Genomic DNA, 22,625 nt, shown 5'->3' on the forward strand with positions numbered 1-22,625 from the left:
ACTGTATGTTTGGGAAATAGAGAGGGAAGGAGCCCCAGGAATTCTGACAGCAATTTAGTCCTTTATTGAGAAGAAGCGTTGTGCTGTAGTGTTGCATTAATATCTATGGAGGAGTGGGTTATCGAAACTGATTTCAAAGGGACAATTCACCCCAAAATGTATTTGTGAAAGACACACAATAAAACGTACACAAAAAAATATTCAGCATCCTGCTTTTTAAAGTATATTTCCTGGGAATTCCTATTATTCGCATTGAATTGTTAGGCTGCAAAACCACTGACCGTACGGAGATAACGGGAGCCATTTTCTACCCGGGAAATCTCCGTTTCCAGAGATATTTGTAGATAGTAGTGCTGTTTTAACACAAAAAAAAAATCAAATAAAAACATATGGCCACTAGGACTACAAACATGGCTACGGGGTCGCCGATAGATAGCTGCAACATTAACTCTTGATGAAGTCACAGCTTTCTATTGGCCGATGGAGCAAGCCATAACCTTGCAGCCAATTTGAGTCTACCAGTTTGCCTGGTGGACGGCTGGTTTGGCGTTCCTGACCCAGGGGATACACCGATGATGGAGGACCATGGATTAGCTCAGGGGGATCCCGTGGGGGCATAGGAGTTAAAAAATAAAAAAAGAACAACATATGCTGGCGGAACTGATGCTTGAAATATTAAAAATATGTTTAAAAAAAATAAGAGTAATGCGTTCTCCTTTGATCGCACAGGATCCGCTACCACATAGTAACGGACAGGTAGGTCAAACAAGGAAGACATTCCAGACAGAGTAATAGCAAGAAAAGAGAAGGGGATGGAGAGAAAGACCCTAGGAGAAACAAGAGACAATCCAGGAACCGATGAAGGAGCCAAAAATCACGCAAGGGCCACTGTTGCCCTCCCCAACCCCCTCGCCCCCCCCCCCTTTCCCCTCCCCATTGTCCTTTCCCCATTGTCCATTGTCTGGTACATCTTGTAGGTAATGTCGGTGTCGGAATATAGTCCCTAGTCGACGTCTTGTGTGTGTTCAGTGTTGTTGGTAAAGAGAGTGGGTTAAAATTGGTATTCAGAACAATGGTTTGTGGCACAATGTATGCATGTTAAAACCCAATAACATTGAAGTTGAAAAAAAATTAAATAAATAAGAGTAGCAGGCATTGCACTGGTAGATAGTTAAGTAAAGAATCATGGCGGGTTCTGTTTGTATAAGAGGTGCAGTATGTGGTAGGTCCATATGAAATAGATCAATTTCCTTTTATGCGTATAATGTTTTTGTGAATATGGAAAACTACCAGGTCTATGCAGAAAACCTGCTGCCTACAAATGAAGAAAAGGCCATAAAAAGGTGAGAAAACTTACATCAGTTTCAAATCACACCTAATCAGGGGTCAATGCAGGTGAAGGGCCCAAAAAAACTCACACAAGGAGAGCACAGCTCAGAAGCAAAAAACAGGAAACCAGAATGAAATGCCAATAAAAGGTAGGTTTATTCTTCAAGGGGAATCATCTTTGATAAAGCGCCTGGAGCGTGAAACGCGTAGGAGGACTGTCCGTGTACAACTCCTATGTTGTGGATGATTCCCCATGAAGAATAAACCTACCTTTTATTGGCATTTCTTCCTGGTTTCCCGTTTTTTTGCTTCTGAGCTGTGCTCTCCTTGTGTCCGGTTGTTCGGGCTCTTCACTTGTATTGTTTATCCGGAGACGCACGCACGCCGATGGAGCCTGGATTGCTTATCTGTGTACAGTGGGTTCTTATTTCATTATCAAATTACTTTCGTCTATTCAACTACTTTTTTATGCAATTTCTCATCAGTCTGATACGGAGGGGGCAAAACAAGTGATTGCACCAAGGAGGGAGTGGAATGGGTTGTCTGTTATCCATCTGGGACATATTATGCTCACCCACCGCTCCTATACCTCCTTCCCCCTCAGTTGATATTAGTGCTGTCTAAGGGGCACTGTGCTATCAGACTACAAATTACCATCACCTATACTCACTTTGCACCAGGATTGCACATACCCAAGTTACTTATAATACTGCATATATGGTCATATTCATTGCAATTGGTCATATTAACATATTTGTGCTGGCTGTGAAGCACTATTTTGAGACTGACAGTTTAAATATCTATTTCTCTAATCAGTGGTCAAAATGGCTTAAACAAAAGTATTCCTGTGTCTGAGCTGAAACAAATACTAATTTATTACACATCTCTACACTATATTTTCCATGGATATTTAATATTAAAATAAATGTAAAAAAAACCACACACAAAAAGACGACCAAGTTTGCATCAAAACATGTGCAGGGTCATATGATGTGACCTAGGTTTTTTTTGTTTTTTTTAAATGAAAATAATAATAAAATGTGTCAAATGGCAAAATGTCATTATTTTTGCAACATTTCAAAAAACGAACATTTTGCTCCCTTTTTTCTATTTACAACCCCCTGCGGACATTTTGTAAAATGACTGCAGAATCCACAAAAATATTGCGAACTAAATCCCAAAGGCTTCGCGCCTCACTATTTGTCATTATGAAGATCAGGAAAGTGGCTTCCAATATAAACAGATTTATTGTTTGTGTTTCAAAAAGTGGCATGTCAGATGTATAGTACTATTTTCCCAGTGCCTTGCTGTAACACTTTGCTGCTTAAATCAATGTTGTTGATGTATTTTGTTTTAATTTCTAAGTGGTGAACTGCATATAATATACAGTAAAATATAATTGTATTTTACTGTACGTTTAAAAAAAAATTGTTTTAAAGCAGCAATCCCCTCAAAAGCATATGAGTTTAACTCATACAATGTTAGTATTTTGCCCTATGAATCATTTTTTTTTTTAGTGGACAAAATCATGATTTTCTTAATTAATGGTGCAGTGTATTAGCACAGGTATAGGTGGAGGGGAGGAGGGAACAGAAACGTTTACAAAGCAGTGAGGAAACAGTAAACACAAAAAAGCAATAGGGGGGCATAGTGAGATGCAGGAGGAGAGACTTCCCAGTTATTGGAGAATAGGAAGTGTACAAATTATCAGAGAATTTACAAAGTCAATTTCTCACAATTGCAGAGTTGTTGTGAAGTGTTGTTGAAGTGCAGAGTCCAATTATTCTTGTAGTGTTCACCTCCAATTGTAACTCCAATATTAACTCCACAGACACTTACTATGTGACACGTACGATGTTATATAGCCATATGGCACAGCCAAGATAGACTGACTTAAATGCTCTAAACACATTCACTTGACTAATAATTAAGGGAGGGGTTTGCCAATTCAGCTCATACAGGCATACCAAGGAGTTGTTAATTAGATATAAATTGCAGAAAGTGCAGTTGGTTACTTCCTGTATTTATAGCAGCAAAAGGGGAAAAATCTTATGTTTTCCTTTTAATAAATCGGTTCTGTAGAATTAGATCATACTGTCTGCATTATTTTTTTTAAATGTTTTGATAATCCTTTGGTTGCTACAGCAACCATTTAGGAAGTTATATCCACTTCCTCTGTTGAAACAGGCTCTCACACACCTTTCTGAGCTCTGTCCTTTGGCAACAAAGTATCACAAACAGATCTGGGTCTGTGTTCCAAACAGCAGCCTGTCTATTACTCTGGAAGCTGTAACAATAATGTGCTAATAATGTTACATATCAGCTGCAGCATTTCACTTACTGCAGCATAGTCAGAAGGCGGCCATTACGTTAGGCACACAACCAGGATTTTTGCAGATTTATAACAGGAGCACCAAACGATTGCCAGCTTAGGTAAGAATGTAGAATGATACATTGCCAGTGGTTTACATATACAAATAGGAAAAAAAACTAGTATTGCGGCTTTAAATCCGCGTTGCCCTGGAGATTTAAATGCCATTTTGTTTCCCCTAGAGGGGATGCTACCAGTGGTACCTTTCCTGGGAAGTATCTGGGGAACCTGAAATGAACGTGGCTCAGCTCCGGAGACCCCCTGCTTCCTATCCATGTAGAAAAAGAGGGGCGAAAAGAAAACAGGCAGACGGAACCGCTCCTTTAAAAGTTAAAGCTGCAGTTCAGTCAATATCCTGCATGTGTGTGTAGCCATGCTGTAAAATGGACTACAGACATTTCTCCTGCTGACAGTAAGGCCTGGTAAGTTATGGGCATGCCAGCAGTAATTATGGAGATTTGCCCTCACACCCTGGTGAGGTGCCCTATGTATGGATGGGAGTGGCCACATACTCTGAATCCATGATTAGTGATGTCAAAGTTGTGCCTGCCTCCAGAGGATACATAAGGCACAGCACTGCTCAAAAGTTAGGTTGTTGCAGAGTGTTGGAGGAGTTGGTTGTATTTGCTGGAGTAAGGAGCAAGTCTGAGTACAGACTTGGGAGAAGGCAGCTCAATAGACTGTGACCAGGGACCTGGCACAGGGACTATCTCCCTGAGGGGAGATAGGGAATGCACCAAATTGGGAAGAGATACCTTTAAAAGGGAAGTGCGGTGAGCATGAGCGGCTGAATACACCCACTGTGAGGGGCAGCTGGCCCACCTCACTGCAATAAAGATGATCTTGTTAAATCATACCCTCGTGTGTAAGTGTGGAGTGATTACACAGAGGAGTGCACCACAGAGGAGTTCCTCACCAGGACCATCCACAAGCGGACGCTGGGATCCTGATGAGGTGGAGGCGCTGCACTGGATATAGGTAGGACTCAAGTACACAACCTCAGCTGCCTGTCTGGGTTGGCAATCCCCACACAACATCATGCGGGAGACTCAGGAGTCCTGTTGCCAACAGGTGCACCACCAGACACAACCATGTAATGGGGACTGGTTAGACCACAGCGGCCAATGTGAGATTGGGTGCTTCAGGCTAGGTCAGAAAATCCGAAACATGTGTTTTTAAATAAATCAGTTCTGTAGTAAGAAAAAATACTTTTAGCATTTTCTGTTTTTAAAAAAACAACTTTGAAAGACCAATTTTCTTGTATTCTATTTTAACAGCCATTTGCTAAGGCACTGAATATTCATGAGCTTCCACTGAGAGAAAGAAGCAGAAGAAAAACAGATCCCTTCGCTAATTATGTCACCAAATTTCGACCTATCAATACATGGAGAACGAATTGACCGGCAGCTATACAGTTCTTTAGGTAATTAGAGATTGACACATAAAACTATTGACGTAAAAAAATAAAATAAAAAAAAAAAAAAAAAAGACTGAACTGCAGCTTTAACCACTGCATCTGTGCCTTATATCCCATGGTCACAACTCATAGTATACAAATGGAAATATACAGTATGGTAATGTAATACAGCGGTGTGCAAAGTGGGGGGCGTGCAATTTTATTTGGGGGGGGGGGCACGGGCGGTTGCAGAGGCCCCGCACTTTCCCCCCAGGTATTTAAATTAAATGCCGGGGGATCGCGTGAGGCCTCTGCAACAATAAAACTTACCTCGATTTAGACGCTGTGACGCGTCCCCATGTCATGCCGGGTGACGTCACACGGCTGTCTCCATGGAAATGGGGGTCATGTGACATCACGTCACATGACCCCCGTAGCATCATTTGACGCCGCACACAAGCGAAGGGGGGGTGGCGAGAGCAAGGGGGAGCTGGCAGGGGGGCGCAGCTCCAAAACGTTTGCGCTCCCCTGATGTAATACAAAAGGGGAGTGGTACTCGGGAATCAATTTATTAATATCAAGGCAAATTAAAATATACTGTAGGTAGAAAAAAGAGAATAAATATCTAAATTAAAAAAAATGAGCAAGATTCATAATTCAGGAATGGTTGTTGGAAGTCCAATTGTCTCACTAGCATTTGATTAAGTCCCACATACATTTTCCCCTGTGTATATTTTTGTGTATGTAGGACTTTTTTGCCTTGATATTAAGACATTTCTAACTAAGTGCAACTTCTATTTTGTCTTACATTATATTTTTTGAGGAACCTGAGGGAGTAAGGCCTCGGGCATGGTCAGCGCTAACTGAGGCGCGCTGCTGCTCGGCAGTGAGCCCCTGCATCCGCAATGAGAGCGGCTTTAGCAGGGGCTCGCGCACGCTTCCGCAAGCGTGCGGAAGCGTGTGTCTTATGAAAATTTAAAATTTTCGCGCTCATGGGAGCACAGGGCCGGTCACGTGAGCGGTTCGCTGTGGCGTCACGGGCCCGCCCCCAACATGCCCCCGGACGGCGCGCTAACCAAGGCCAGGGAAAGCACCCGCTTTCCCTCAGCCTCAGCGCGCCTCCGCACGGGCTGAGTCACCATGGACTCAGCCTTAGGCTGCAACCAGGGTAGAGGGAACCGCGAGCGCTCGGCGCGATTAGATTGGTGACTCTGGATGCAAACGTCCAACGTGCAGTTGGGTGCTTGCGCGCACGTGCACGAATGCTTGCTGCTTGGCGAGACATCCAAATTTAATTCGGCATGCTCGCTGATGCGTCACGTGAGCGGCGATAAAGGCGAACCAGCTCCGTGACCCCAAATACATATATAAAAAAACCACCCCAAATACATATGACAAAATCCACCCCTAAATACATATTTAAAAAAAACAAATACATATAACTCCCCCCCAAATACATATAAAAAAAAACACCACCCAAATACATATAAAATACGGACTTACCTTGGGGATGGTCTCAGGCCTCTGGCTGGGTCTGGCTGCTGGTCCTCTCATTGCCACCGGGCCCAGCTCTCCCCCAGCTGCGGGCCTCCCTCACTGACTGTCCCACGCCGAGCCTCTGAGCCCAGCTTACCTCCAGCGCACAAGGACGTCAGAGAGGCCCGGCGCGCGCCAGCATCAGAAACTCGGCGTGGGACAGTCCCGGCTCACCCCCCCTGTCTCTGCCTTAACTCTTCCTTAAAATTGTCCCTTTCCTTAATTGGCCATCAAGGATGGGGTCGTCACCCATAAATCTAATCACCACACCATTGCGGTAATTGTAACTGCAACAACAGGAAAATATTTGCGTAAAAAAAATGATTTATAAACACTGATCATATTTTTTTACATGTAACATACAGCTAGCTGTATCCTGTTGAATACATCGCTGCCATTAGTTCACTCTTGTCCTAAGAGGGACCACACTTGTAGCTGAGCCATAATTAAGAATTTCAATGAGTCGTAATGGACACCAGTTATTTAGCCCACTTTCCATCTACTTTCTCATAACGTTTACACAGCAATTTTGATGACTGTGCCCTCCTTTCCTGACTAATCATTCTGATGCAGTCATACAGCAGAGGAGGACTGACGTGTGATTCATCGATACCATCAATGGCCCTCGAGTCTCCTACTGGCTGCTGTGAAATGACTTGACGGATGCAAAATAGACCCACGAGATTTTAAAAGCTCTGGACCCTTTCATTACATCTTTGAAGAAAACGAATGTCGGTCCATTAAAAGGTGTCACAACGAGAGAAGCTGCCGAGATTCGCTTTGCTGCTATTTCGATAGTTATAGTAAAAACCGCCCACATTGTTCAAAATTTGCTATTCCACTTTTTTGGATGTGGGAAAATAGAAACCCCACAGCTTTGTTACATTTTGTTTTTAAACGTTTTTGAATTTCGAAAGAGGAAGTTATCAAAATTAACTGGACATGCAAAGCCCACTGATTTTTAGAGTTAAAGCATCAATACTACATTCCCCTTTTTTTCTTATTTTTATATGTAAAGCGTGTGATAATGTATCTGTAGACGGACGTTCACAGAGGTACACAATTGGAGACTTTATAAGGTGAAATTATAACGAGGCTTTATTGTGCCTTTTCCTTAACATCAGGAAACCATCCAAACAAGGGGGAAACACAGCTTCTATTCACTTGGGAGTGGTTCTAGTGAAATACTATGCAATTCACAACTCCCTTAGTTAAGCATGTCTCCCAGCCCCAAACACATAGCATGAAATGAACAGATATAAAAAGTCTTGTAATAAAAGTTTTATCTGTTCCTTGTAGTTTGGAGGGAAAATCTTCTCTGTCCCTGGTTGCTACCTTTTCTTCATGGTTTGTCAGCATTCAGGTTTAGAAGTTTCCCCTGTGTCTTGGAAGCAGCTCTGCTGTGTCTTCTGGCAGAGCTCAAGACATGGTCAGCTCCAGAGATCTGTGTTCTCTTGGTCAGTCTCTCCTGGGAGACTCAAGAACCTCTGCTCTGTCTCCAAAGTTCAGCTCACACGTGAGCTAAGGAGTCACTTCCTGTCTCAAAGACAGGCTTTTTCTAAGCCATCTACATCTGGCAGGTGGTGTTAGTTAATTTGCTACCAGCAGTTAACCACCACACTGCTGGATAAGAGGCACATTTGTGAACAGGGATAAGTCCCAAGTTACATACCTCCCCTGTTTGTGGGAAGCTTGGGCTTACCACGGCCAAAGCCCATCCTTCCACTCTCATTCGAGATCTTTCTGTGACTTAAATGAGAGTGGATGGAGGAAGAGAACCCTCTGTCCCGCTGGGATTGGAGCCCTTTCTCCAGTTTATTTGTGTCTCCTCCCGAAGGTGCTTGAGATCAGTACTCCTCAGTCGCTCGAGGAGGACTTTTTCCAAGTACAGTCTTTTTTCTACATGCGCGGTCATGAGATTTCCCTCGCGTCGGGTGCTTGTCTTATTGTAGGCAGACTGTATAGCAGCAGTTGCAGAGCGTTTAAAAACAGCCCTTTGAGTTTTCTGCTGTTGAAGCTGTCTCTCTGCCCTTTTCCCACTCAATGAGGTTGCTAGTTAAGCCTCTTTGAGATTAAGTTGCAATTCCACACCCACTTCCAGAGAATGTCCCATCTTTTCAGCTTCATCAGCTAAGGATTCTTCTGGTTTTGATTCAGCACGTGTACCTTCTTTTGTTGCCTGTTGGGTGGCTGAAGGTTTTGCTAGTGCTTGTTTAGGTGGTTCAAATTTTGCAACATTGTCTTTCAGACGAACTGTATTCCCAGCTCTCACTGTACCCTTGTCTTCATGGGTTTTTGTGGCCGTGGGATACTGACGCTTAGTCAGGGTCAATACTTGTCCTTGTAGGACTGTAATCTCATCCGCGAGAGATCCCTGTTTTTTGAGTGCGTCTTGCAGGTCTCTTCTCAGGGAATTTTTCTGCATGCTTTGCTTTCTCTGAGCTTGCTTCCACATTTTTTATTGCATTGTGAAGCACTATGAACTTCTTTGCTTGGGCCACAGTTACTTGTTTCAGTTCCTGGACCTTCTTGTGCTCCCTTTTGTGCCACGTCACCTGGGTTCTAAGCTTGGCCTTTAGCGTTGCTTTGGTGATGCTCAGGGTAGCCTTCAGTTTCTCATGCTGCTTTGCAGGGACATACTGGGTCATCAGACGTTCCTGCAGCACTTGAATTTCTTTAACAGCCTGCAGATTGTCATCCTGCAGAGTTCACTGCTTCTCCTCTGCCTTCTCGAGGTGCGTACGCAGACCTTGCAGTTGGTTCTGCAGTCTGTGCTCTGCTTCAAACTTCTCACCTTCCAAAAGTCTATTTATTTCTTTAAGCTCGTGCAGCTTTTCATTTTTTTCCTTGACGTCGTTTGTCAAATTAAAATTTTCTTCTTTGAGTTTTACGTTTTTTCTTTGTAATCTTAAATGTTCTCCTTTTTCAGTCTCTGTACTATTCAGGGCCTCTTTGCAGTCCTCCTTCCATTTATGCACATCTGCTTTGAGATTGACAGTCTCCTGGCGTGAGACATCCTTCTCTAGGTTGAGGGTCTGAAGCTCCTTCTGGGAGACTTGGAGATTTGTATTAAGATTGGCAATAGTTTCTTTAGCAATGTCCAGCTCCTCAGTGAGACTGTGTAGTTCCTTTCTGGAAACTTCCAGGTCTGTGCGGCAGCTGTTGGTCTCATGATGTGAGGCATCCAGTGCTCTACGGAGTGTCTGAACCTCTTTCTGAGATACGTCCACCTCTATCCGGACACTGTTGGCCTCCTGTTGTGAGGCATTCAGCTCTATGCGAAGAGTGTGAACCTCTTGCTGGAAGACTGTCATCTACTTCAGTGCCTCCTCATACTTCCGCTTTAGCGTAGCCACCATTTTATCAGATTGGCTCTGCTTTCCATCCATGACGGAAATAGTAGCATTTGCAGTATCTAGCTCAGTCTTGAGATCGTCCAATTCTGTCCTGGCTAAAGAGTAAACTGTGAGCACATATTTTTGTAGCCTCACGTTATTTTTCTGTAGCTCTGTGTAACCATCTTCCTTTTGTTTCAATTGTTCACGGAGCATATCACAGTCATGCCTGACATTTTTCAGGGCATCTTCAGGGTTGGTCAAGGGATCGTCACTCACTGGTTCCGGCTCCACTTCCCTGGGATGGTTGGTTGAGGGTTCCTCACTTTTGGCACCGGACAGACACTTCTTTGGGGTACATGACTTCTGCCTTGGGCCCTCTGAATATTCGGTTAACCGTGGGACGAATTCACCATTTTCTCTACGCTGTAGGGAAACTCGGTCCCCCTTTTCCTCCACAGGATCTGCGGACGTGTCTGTTCCTTCCACGGTAAGTGAAGAATCGCTTTTCTTTTTCCGCTTTTTTGTTTTGGATGACTCCGTCCCATCAGGAATACTGGGGTCTCCTTCTTTATTTGATACTTTAGCAGCTTCATTCTATACGCCAGGCTTTTCTTGCAGTTGCTTTAGCTGCCAGAAATATTGGGTGATCTGCTGCTCCCGCTCTTTCTCTTGTCGACCATATTCGTCATCATAGAGGGCGGTCTTTTCTGTTCGTGCCGAGTTCAGGCAGCCCCACCATTCTTGGGGTGTTTTGTGGATGTGACTCGGTTCGGGTTCCCCGTAAGAGATGTCTTCCTCTTTATTGGACTGGAAGGGCCACTCTTCCGTGGGGTAGGGTTCATTACAGGAACGCTGCATCTTGTCCTCCATTTTTAGGCTATCAGGTGTAATTTTCTTCCTGACCTCAGGAGGCGCTATTGCAGCTGTTGCCACTGTATTTGCTAGAACCCCCAATTGTGGTAGTCCTACAGGTGGGCATATTTTGGTTATAGAGGTCGTAGCTCTCACAGGCATCTCTGTAGACTTTTCTTTTTTGGGTAAGTTTTACAATATCAGCAGTACTGTGCATGCATTTTCTCTTATCAGGTATACTAGATGTGCAGTTGCTAGATAAAAACGTCTATTTGCTTTACACCATTTACTTGCTAGGTGCAATCCCTTTGCTTCAGCAACAGAATTTGGTTTTCTGCTTCAGTTCAGTAATTTTCAGTCTCATCTTTGGGTATTATGGCATTCACACTTCACACTTTGGGTGTGTGTTTTGCTCCCAAGATATATATAGGCAGACTTTTTTTTTTACTTGCAGAAAAAAAAAACATTCTTTGCAGTGGACTATTTCTTTCATTCTTGGCAGGGTGACTCAACACTCAGCAATAGGCTTTGAAATACCTTTTACACAGTTCAGCAATCCCTTTTTCCCCTATAGGGCAATTTTACACTCAGCATTTGTTTGCTAAAAATTCCCCTGCTTCAGCACAGTCTTGTATCAATTTTCACACTTTTCTGCATATACTCCATTCACAGCTGGTAGCCCTATGCAGTGTGACAACCTTTATTTGCAAAATCAGTACCACTCGTGGGTCACCATCTGTATTCACTGCTTCAGCGAAACTTTTGAAAACAACAAACACCTATCCCTTTTTAAGGGTTGACTCACTTCTTGAACCCTGACTATGGCTGGAAGGCAAAACCCCTATTTCAATTACCATATTACACTTTGTGATAGGCAAATAAGGTTTAGCTGCTTCAGCAGTCTCTCTCCTCTTGGGATTGGGGAAAAGAGTCCATCTGTGGTTTTGTAAGTTTCAGTGCAGTGTAAGTTTCAGTGGTGTGTATCACTTTAACTCTGGTTTCTGCTGCCTGAGAGTTTTTTTTTTGTTTTTTTAAGTTGCTCAGACTGTTTGTAGGCAAAAAGCATTAAAAAAAAAATAACACAAAAAATCTCCGGTCCTTTCTAACTTCAAAGACGACCTCTCGTCCCACTTCAGACACCATATGTAGACGGACGTTCACAGAGGTACACAATTGGAGACTTTATAAGGTGAAATTATAACGAGGCTTTATTGTGCCTTTTCCTTAACATCAGGAAACCATCCAAACAAGGTGGAAACACAGCTTCTATTCACTTGGGAGTGGTTCTAGTGAAATACTATGCAATTCACAACTCCCTTAGTTAAGCATGTCTCCCAGCCCCAAACACATAGCATGAAATGAACAGATATAAAAAGTCTTGTAATAAAAGTCTTATCTGTTCCTTGTAGTTTGGAGGGAAAATCTTCTCTGTCCCTGGTTGCTACCTTTTCTTCAGGGTTTGTCAGCATTCAGGTTTAGAAGTTTCCCCCGTGTCTTGGAAGCAGCTCTGCTGTGTCTTCTGGCAGAGCTCCAGAGATCTGTGTTCTCTTGGTCAGTCTCTCCTGGGAGACTCAGGAACCTCTGCTCTGTCTCCAAAGTTCAGCTCACACGTGAGCTAAGGAGTCACTTCCTGTCTCAAAGGCAGGCTTTTTCTAAGCCATCTAAATCAGGCAGGTGGTGTTAGTTAATTTGCTACCAGCAGTTAACCACCACACTGCTGGATTAGAGGCACATTTGTGAACAGGGATAAGTCGCCTGTTACAGTATCATTCTACATTGTTACCTAAACTGGCAATCGTGTGGTGCACCTGTTATAAATCTGTTAAAATCCTGACTGTGTGACTAACATAATGGCCGCCTTCTGACTCCTGCAGTCAGTGAAATGCTGCAGCTGGTATGTAACATTATATTACTAAATGTAGCACATTATTGTTACAGCTTCCACAGTAACATACAGACTGCTGTTTGGAACACAGCAACAGATCTGTTTGTGATACTTTGTTGCCAAAGTGCAGGACTCAAAAGGTGTGTGTCAGAGCCTGTTTCAACAGAGGATGCGGATATGAATTTCTAAATGTTTGCTGTCGCAACAAAAGGATGATCAGTACATTACAAAAAATAATTTTAAAAGGCATTAAGAGATAAAAAAAATGCAGACAATTGATTTATTTAAAAAAAAAACATATATCGCTGCTTTAAGCGAACTTGTTGCAAACTTTTTGATTGAAGCAAATTTGTTTGCCGAACTACATCTTTAGGTCCACAATGGGGTTCTAGAACATTGTTTTATGAATTATAATTTATTGGATTATATTAACCATTTACAAAACATTGTAAATACAACACTGAAATATATAAAACCATGTACAGCAACATATATATAAAAACAGGTCATACAAGTTTTATAATTCTATATAAACAAAAAAAATATACAGGATTGTAACAGAGGAACCGTTACGGGGAATGGAAAAAAAGGAGTCAGTGGGAAAGTCTGGAACTGTGCACTACTGTAATATTGGAAGCAAAGGAGTGTGCGTTACACACGGTTTCATGCACAGTGACTCTGCGGTGTATATTACTGTGACATGCACAGTGACTCTGCGGTGTATATTACTGTGACATGCATTTTCATAGAGACCTGTGGGAGGCTGGAATTGCATAGAGCAGCGGTTCTCAACTCCAGTCCTCAAGACCCCCCAACAGGTCAGGTTTTAAGGTTATCCCAGCTTCAGCACAGGTGGCTCAGTCAAAGACTGAGCTTCGGATTGAGCCACCTATGCTGAAGCTGGGATATTCTTAAAAACGGACCTGTTGGGGGTCTTGAGGACTGGAGTTGAGAACCGCTGCTATAGAGAGTGATATTTTTTATTTGCTAAAGAGAATTAGCATGATCAGCAAACAGTGCATCACATTAATGGAGAAGTTAACAAAAACTTTTATCTCCTAAGAAATAAATGCATCTTTAAATGTGAAACCCCTCTTGGTACCACAATAAACCAATAACAATAAATAAAGTTACGTTTCAGTAAATAATACTTTTTATAAAAAAAAAACAGATACTTGTACAAATTGTTTGAAATATATATTTGTATTAGTTTGTAAACTGGGTGACATTGAACCATGATGGCACTCGTTTCCTCATCACCCCCTTTAGTGCGCTGTTACAGTGTGCTGAACAGGGCCGGACATAGGCACACTGTCTTCCCTTCATGCCCCTTAATGATTGGTCTTTGGACACAGAGGTGTGTGACACACCGAAGGCTAGAGGGTAGTTGACGTGCACACCCCATTTAGATCCCCAAAGAAGAAAAACATTATTCATTTCAAAAGAAACTTAAATAGCCACATTCTTACATATAAGCACATACCTGTATTGTTAAAGAGTTATTTGCATTGTTTGGTTATTTTCCCAAAAAAAACGTTTTTTAAACTAAGTGGAGCTACTCTATTAATTCTGTTTCATTTATAAAGCAAGGCATTCTAAGCTTGTGATAAAGATTTATTTAGCAATTCACATGAAATTACTCATGTGTTGTTACAACACGTAATAATGTGATCATAGTTTATACATTTGAGTCAGCACACAGATCTCAACCTCCAGTGACCAGAATCAGTGACATCTGCCGGATCGGGGCCACAAAAATTGCATTTTAATGGAATAGTGCAATAAAATTCCCTTTCAGGGTTTGACACCGTTGATGCGAAAGCTGGCGCCAAGAGCCCAAGTGCAACATTTGCTAGGCAATTATCCTAACAGTGTTGCACTACCTGTGATACAACAATAGAACAAGCCTCATTGTGACTGTACATCATTATACATATCTCACTTGAATACAATATATTTAAAACATAGTAAGGAGCAAAGAGCAGTCTCTATACTTTATATGAAACAAAGCATAAATAAAGTGTATATTAGACTACATACAGTCATTGTATAACACTACTGTTCCAAAGTCCTAGCTGCTCACTGTCAAATATGAAAAGCTTACTATGGGAGAGCTGGGAGAGAGCAGGGCTGTGGCTGTGGCTGTGGCAAGTGGACTGGGTTGATGAATTGCTTGTAATTATGTAAATACATTTTAATAACTTCACAAGTCCACTGGTGTGCCGGATTTCTATTTTTGAATTGTGCACTACCCAATAGCAACTAGATGTCTGGACTGAAGGTCATCCGTGGCCGGATCAACTTTGTTGTACTTGAAATTGTGAGTGCTGTTGTATGTGAACAGTTATACTGATATTGTAGGTAGGGTTCTCAGGTGGCTTCTCCAAAAATACTGGTCACAATGGTGAAAGGTGCGATGTGCTCGAGATACACTCACAACCCCCCCCCCCCTTTCACCTCTCCATGCTGTTTCCTCCTCCCCTTGGCCCCACCCCCAGGCTCCTGACACCTCCTCCTGATTGGCTGCATTACCCAGCCCACTTGCAACAGCCCTGCTCTCTCCCTGCTCGGGGAAACTCCGGTGCCTCCCAAGCCAGTCAGGTCACCATGTCCAGATAGGTCATACTGGACACATACATGTCCAGTATTTCCTCTCAATTGTTACTGTACAGAGTGTCCAAATATAGGACAGTCTGGTTCAATACTGGCCACCTGGCAACCCTAATTGTGGGTACTGTGGAAAACTAACCAAAACCTGTTGCGCAGTGAATAATTATCACTGTCACCTAGATGTGAAAGTAAATCTACAGGTTGTTGTTGTACAATGTTGTTTGTTACCATGGTAACAAAACCTAAAGTCTCAAAAATTCAGGATCAGATTTCAGTCACACAACGGTCATTGCACAAGTCTGATACTTCCACAGTCGAACATACTAAAAGTAGCTGAAGCACTTTCCAGTCAATCACTATAGACGAACTCCTCTCCACGATTAGCGAGATCAAACCCTCCAGCTGTCCATGGGACCCTTGTCTGGCCTGGCTTATAAAGGAAGCAGTGATTTAACTAGCCCCTTTCCTTCTCGAAATTGCAAACCTGTTATTGTATTCAGGCTTCCTAGCCACCTCAGTAAAGGAAGTATTCATCTCGCCTCTATTAAAGAAACTCTACCTGGATCCACTGAACATGGACAACTACCGACCGGTCTCTAATGTTCATTTTTTTTTGCCAGAATTATTTCAAAACTTGTCCTAAAACAGTTAGTGAACCCTCTAACCCAATTTAATCTGTTGGACTTACACCAATTTGAATTTAGAGAAAATTACAGTACTGGGACGACCCGGATAGGCGTCACTGACTTCCTGCTCAACACAGCAGACAAAGAGTGCGCTGCAGCTTTGATTCTTCTTGACTTGAGCGCAGCACTCGACACGGTCGATCACACTCTTTTGCTTACCAGACTTAAATAGGATGTTGGGGTCAGAGATAAAGTACTGGACTGGTTCAAGTCCTTTCCTAGTGACCGCAGACAGAAAGTCTCCCTCTGAGGAATCGTCAAACACAATCCCGCTGACTTGTGGCGTTCCCGCAGGGATCTGCCATTTCCCCGGTTTACTTCAATATATATGTTAAACCCCTAGGGGACATTAGTCATTCAAAACAAGTTCAGTTCCATCAGTACCATGATGTCGGATATCTCCAAAGATCCCATCATCACGGTGAACGGTCTGAATGACATCTGTAATTGGGTGGCATCGAGTTGGCTCCAACTGAATGCCTCTAAATCAGGGTAACTCCTGATAGGCCATAAAGCACAAACAGATGCGGTGAGCAACGCCTTAAATGATCTAAAAATCAATAACTCCGCCATTCCTAGGAAAGAGAAGGTTAGAAGCCATAGAGCTATTATAGATAAAAACATAATCAGCCTCATATTGCATCTATTGTGAAAAAACGGCTACTTCCAAATCCATCAGCTGAGAAAAATGAAGGTGTTTCTCACGAAAGCCCATTTACAGGTAGTAGCACAGGTCTTGGTTCAGATTGGGCTTTCCACATTTTCTGCTGATGGGTCTCCAAAAATATGATATCAAAGCCCTGCAGTTGGTGCAAAACGCCCCTGCCCGCCTTATAACCAGCAAGGCGCGACCACAACTCGCCAGAATTTCAAGGTCTGCACTGGCTCCCGGTGGAGCAAGGGGTTCATTTTAAGATCCCGACTCTTGCCTTTAAAGGTACCCATGGTCTTGTCCCGCTTTATCTCCAGAACTACCTAATCAGTAACACCTCCAACTGCGCACTTAGATCTGCCATTGCCCTGCAACTGATTGAGCCTTAAGGTCAATAAAGCTAGGGGGAAAGCTTTATCAAGGACCGCCCAAAGACTGTGGAAAAAGCTCCCTGCTGCTTTAAGAAATCAGGAAGCTTTGCTTCCCTTCAGAAAGGAATTAAATTAACTCATTGTATAACACTACTGTTCTAAAGTCCTAGCTGCTCACTGTCATATATGAAATCCCTATTATTCCAGCAAAAATATCGATGAGGAAAGATAAAGCCAGACCAGACTGACCTGGCAAACAGATCCTAATACCCTAGTAGCCCTCTTTCCTGGTCCCATTTGTGTTCCTGCCCCGTATTGGTCCTCCTCATCTTTCCCTATATGTTCTCGGTAGGTTTCGGTTGTCGGTTTGGAGTGGGTGTCCTCCCTAGGCTCATATACGCGCCCTAGTACTGTGCTGCTTGGTGAGCAGCGTGTTATAAAAAGTTCTAAATCAAGAAATAAGTGGGTACCAATGTATTTTCATTTTAAATATTTAATTTCTCTGAAACGGTTCAAGCAGATATTCTGAAAATGTAGTACAAGTTGCAAAATAAAACATGTAGCATTTTGTATCGAGAATCCGGTACTTGAGATGTATCGTTTACTTAATTTTTTTATCACTTTAAAAAAATGAATTCAAGATGGGAGATGGACCGATTTGGTTAAAACTTTTGCCAGATCTAAGTTCGCTTAGCAAAAAGGTACCCTCAAAATTTCATTAGATTCAGTTAGGTGTTTGGCCTGTGGAGAGAGAAGACACAAACAAACAAATAGACAAACACACACCCTAAGTAGCCACAAAATCTAGTTGAAGTCTTCACTTCGCTCGCTCATCCAGTTAGTCAGATCGACTTAAAATTAGAGAGGTTCAGAGATAACCAATGAGACTTGACATGTCTACAACAATGTTTGCACTTAAGAGCATGGTATTCATAAGCAAAACTTATTTTACTCTAAATAAGTAATTCCAAACACAAACAGCGCTTTATAGTAATTATATAAAATGAATGAACCTGAAACGTCTGCTGATTAGTATCAAAATATTACAAATATTTCATCTGGATCTAAGCATTTCCCATACTTTTGAAATGTGTGAAATGTTTATTGAATAAATGTTCTAGAAACTGTATTTTTATTGGTCTGTTTTTCTCCTATTTTACACAAAAGAGAATTAAAGACTTGCATGCAATGCTGCACAGCTGAGTCCACAGAAACATATTTTCCATAGAATAGATGGAAAATATGCAGCGTTCCCCTGGACAGACCCATTACTTAGTTAGTAGTCTTTCTTCCAGCAGATAATGGCTGGCAGCAGTGCACAGGGCAGAAGTTCTGTGCTGCACTTATGAATCGAGCCATTGTTTCCCCGAGATCGCAGGCATTTTTCCTGGACAGAGGGATCAGGGAGTAAAACAGGCACCTTGTGTGTATCGAGAATAACAAAAAACTCCATAAACATAGGTGATGCGACTGGGCATATAAAGAAAAGGATACAGGATATTGTGACTAACATTCTAGACTTAATTGGTCTTTTTTTTTTTTTGCTTGTAGTTCAAGTTTTTCATTCCAATCACATGCTTCATTTTAAAGCAGCAATCCAAATTACCCAAAACCAGGGGTCCCCCTGAGCTATTCCTTCATCCCACAACTGCGGAGGCCCCCCAGGTTGCCGGTAACATGCCAGACTTATCAAGCTCTGTTACGGGATAATGAACTCGAATGGGCATTAACCCCCGTCTCCCGATGATGTTGCAATGGTCTACTGGCCGCCAGAGTGAGTCTGACCCCATGGCCATTCTCTGTCCACCATGCAAGTATTCTTGCCCCTTGCCAGTATATCAGCAACCAGGGGATTCCCACAGGCCTGGGAACCATCGATCAGTACTAGGGGGACAACCTGCTTCTGCAAAGTACAACAAAAAATTATTTGAGCAGAAGGTACAGCTGCTTTAAAAATGATGTCATTATTATTATTAAAGAAAAAAAAAACCACTATGTAAAGTAATATGCTCTTGGCTCAACAAATACTTTTATGCAGTCTCCTGTCGGACAAAATGAACTCCTGCTACAGATAAACGATGATAATGTTTATATTGTTAGCACATGATTAAGTTGCTATGTATCGACAAAAAATGTATTTGGCGCACCAAGCGGATGTTTTATTACATAGGTTAAATTAGTTTATTATTTTCACAGTATGGCTATTAGACGTAATATTGCACTAATAATGTATATTTACTGTCATTAGTTATACATGAATAAATACACATAGTTGTGTTTTAATTTAAATTATACCAATCAGGTATTCAGCATGACGCCATGCGTCAAAATTAATTTCAACCAATGATTTATGTGATTTTATATATATATATATATATGTATATATATATATATATATATATATATATATATATATATATATATATATATATACCCAGACCCCCAGGTAAGTGTGTCTTTTTGTCTGTATTTTGTGTTCCATTGTGTGTAAGCGAATTTGTGCGAATAAACTTCAATTTATTTCATTATCTTGTTTTGCTCAGTGAATGATCCTGGTAAAAAGGTATAAATTGCCTGGTCTCCCGTGACATTAATGGAGGTGATAACATCTGCTTCATCTGTACTAAGATCAGATTTGATTTGGGGGGGGGGCATCAACATTTTAGTGCTAAAATGTTGATGCCCCACCCCCCCCAAATCAAATTTGATCTTAGTACAGATGAAGCAGACGTTATCACCTCCATTAATGTCACGGGAGACCAGGCAATTTACACCTTTTTACCAGGATCATTCACTGAGCAAAACAAGATAATGAAATAAATTGAAGTTTATTCGCACAAATTCGCTTACACACAATGGAACACAAAATACAGACAAAAGACACACTTACTGGGGGTCTGGGTCGAAAACTAGACTTTCCTAGGTGCAGGGAACTCTAAATAAGAGTTTTACCCTGACCGGGACTTAGCCCGGAATCTCTTGGTTCCCAAATCGGCATGAAGTTCCACACGCTACCGCTCCCTTCCTTTCTGAGAACTTGGACTTTCTTGACCATGAGTTACCATCAATCCTTTGAAACTCAAATCAACATAAAACCCCAGCCACATCCGCTACGTTCGATTTTGAGAACTTGGGCGCAAAAGTCGGGACTTAGTCTCTGGCAGGCAGGATTTCCTGGCTTGAAATCGAAGACGGTTGCTCTGCTATTCGCGCAAGATCAACTTTGAAAAGCCCGCCTGCGCTCTTACTACTGGAAGACTCAAATCTGATTGGCTCACACGTTCTTAATAGTATTCTGAGTTTCATTCACAAAACTCAGCAGCCAATCGCGTGGGGAAATTCCCAGCAGCCAATCAGAGCCCAGTCGGCTAGAAACGCTGAAGCAACGGGAAATCTGAAATAGCCAAGGGACATGCGTACGTTTGCCACCTCCGTCTCTGGCTATCTCAATGCCACCCACTGGGGCAGGCTCCACCAGGTCTGGCAGGGCAAATGGCAGCCCGGGCGACTGCCATTGTTCTCCGGACCTTGGTACTTCGGCTTTCCCGCTGCCCGTTTGCTTTTCACACCTTTGACATCCTCTGAAGTCTTTGAACTCCGATGTCCAGCAGACTTACCGGTGCCTATGGGTTAGCCCGGGCAGCCTGTTTGGGCATGGGTTCCGAAAGTAAAAGCACATTACACTGCAGTACATTAATAAAGTATATTTTATTACACTAAGGTATCTGTTTTAATATACTCCCGAGTCTCTGGGTATGGGGGACAGAATAAGAAAGATGTTTGGATTTTTATTCCTAGCTGCCTTATTCCCCATACACTATCTTATAGACTCATGCTGGACTTCCAGAGTCCCCCCATAACCTTATATACAGTTGGGGCACCCTCAAACCCTACACTGGTTCTGGGTCACCTTGGCACTAGCAGGGGTACCCTCCTTAACCTAGGAATTCCCTCAGCTACAGGGATACCTATTCATCCCTGTACCTCATTATCCTTTCTGGGCTATGCTGAAGCAGGGTACCCTAGTGGTGAGTCGTGCTTGCGTTTTCAAGGGGAGATATTGCCGGGACAATGTGCCTACATGTATCTGAGAATCGGGCATGATTCCCGGGTACATTTATGAGGGAACCGACAACTCCGGACCACAACCTACTACAGAATTGCACATTCTGACAATTCCTCCGCAAAACCCTCCTTGAAACTCATCCCCTAGCAATCCCTGCTCGCTGGCATGCCCGGAAAGGGGAAAACACATCAAATACTTTTATTACATGTCATACAGTGGAAAGTTACAATGTTACTGGGCTCAAGAGCTAACTCTCTTGAACCCTTATACACGGATCAGAGGTAACCAAAACGGGCTTAACTTTTATTTGAGAGCCTGGTTACCCCCTCACCGTCACTGTTAATACCCAGATAGCGCACAAAATAACGCATTAAATAACACCATTATTTTTAATAGCACTACTGTTAACTAACACGCCAGCATTAACAGGTGTAATAATGTCTGCTGCATTTGTACATAGGCCTCTTGATCTTTAAATATCTGTGTAGTTGTTGTGTGAAGCTGGTAGAAGCAATAACTCCCCCCCCCCCCTTTTTTTTTTTTTTTTAAAGTTGAGAGCTTCTTAGCGTGGTGTGCAGATAATGACATGCCCCCGCTCTCTCTTTTCATCACTGACTTGTCCTCCACTAGCCGTATCCCCCGAAATGTAATGATCAGGTTGCAGCACTGTCCGCTTGGTTTGGCTCTGTGATCAGGATTGAGTCCTTTGGTAGATACGTTAGCTCAGACATTCCGATGCTGTGAGGAAGCAGTGTCAGGGCTGGTCCTGCAGCCCAGCAATTATCCAGCCAGCAGCAGCACACCAGCCCAGCTATACTGAACGCTCACTCACAGCGTGGGGGGACACTATGACTCCAGAACAGCATTCAGCTCTGCATAGACCTGAAGACGCCTTTACTCCGAGAGCCCACTTCTCACACGCAGGAAAACGTATCCGTGCTGCCCCGGGGTAAGAGACTTATCAGGCTGCACAATATTGCTGAATCAGGGGTGATCTGCTGCCTTGACCAATTCATTTGAGTTGCGCAACGATTTATATGCTTTACTCTGTCCCATTCTCATTCTGCACTATCAGGCCACAGAAAGTTGACATATAGTAATAGAAAGTTTCAGGGGGAAAAAGCAAAACTGGTTGCACTAGGCTTATCTTATCTTATCGACTGGTTGAAGTATTATGGTATTAGCTGCTAAGGAGTAACCACTAGTTTTTCAATTACAAACATAGGGTGTGTCTGTTTTGTATTTGCTTGCACACTTACAGTGCCACTCTGTAAATGGTTTCATTTCAAAGGGCGAAGAGATTTAGTCTATTGTTTATGAACATGTTTACAGTTTTCTGAAACCAAGCAAAGTACCACAACTTGTTGTAAGGCAATTTGACCCATGATTCTAACACTTTCATGCAAACGGACACTGTACATGAGAGTATTAGCCCCTTGAGGACAAGAGATGCCAAGCAACGCGTTGTTTTGCAATGGGTCACTGCTCTCTTGGACACTAGCCGGTTAATACCAGCCTACCAGTTTGTAATAC

The 22,625-nt window shown here is 42.6% G+C and overlaps 2 protein-coding genes across 2 annotated transcripts in view; one reads left to right on the plus strand and one right to left on the minus strand.

Annotated features, from left to right (window-relative positions):
• RBP4 (retinol binding protein 4) overlaps nucleotides 1-22,625 on the minus strand; it is a 534,850-nt gene that overhangs the window by 324,533 nt on the left and 187,692 nt on the right. The window lies entirely within an intron of this gene.
• The window catches only part of PLCE1 (phospholipase C epsilon 1), a 296,951-nt gene continuing 296,141 nt past the window's right edge, over nucleotides 21,816-22,625 (plus strand). The window contains exon 1 of the mRNA XM_075612802.1: nucleotides 21,816-22,041. The gene's annotated coding sequence lies outside the window, so the exon portion shown is untranslated. The remainder of the gene's footprint in view (nucleotides 22,042-22,625) is intronic.

The sequence above is a fragment of the Ascaphus truei genome, chromosome 8 (genome assembly GCF_040206685.1).
Source record: "Ascaphus truei isolate aAscTru1 chromosome 8, aAscTru1.hap1, whole genome shotgun sequence".
NCBI lineage: Eukaryota > Metazoa > Chordata > Amphibia > Anura > Ascaphidae > Ascaphus > Ascaphus truei.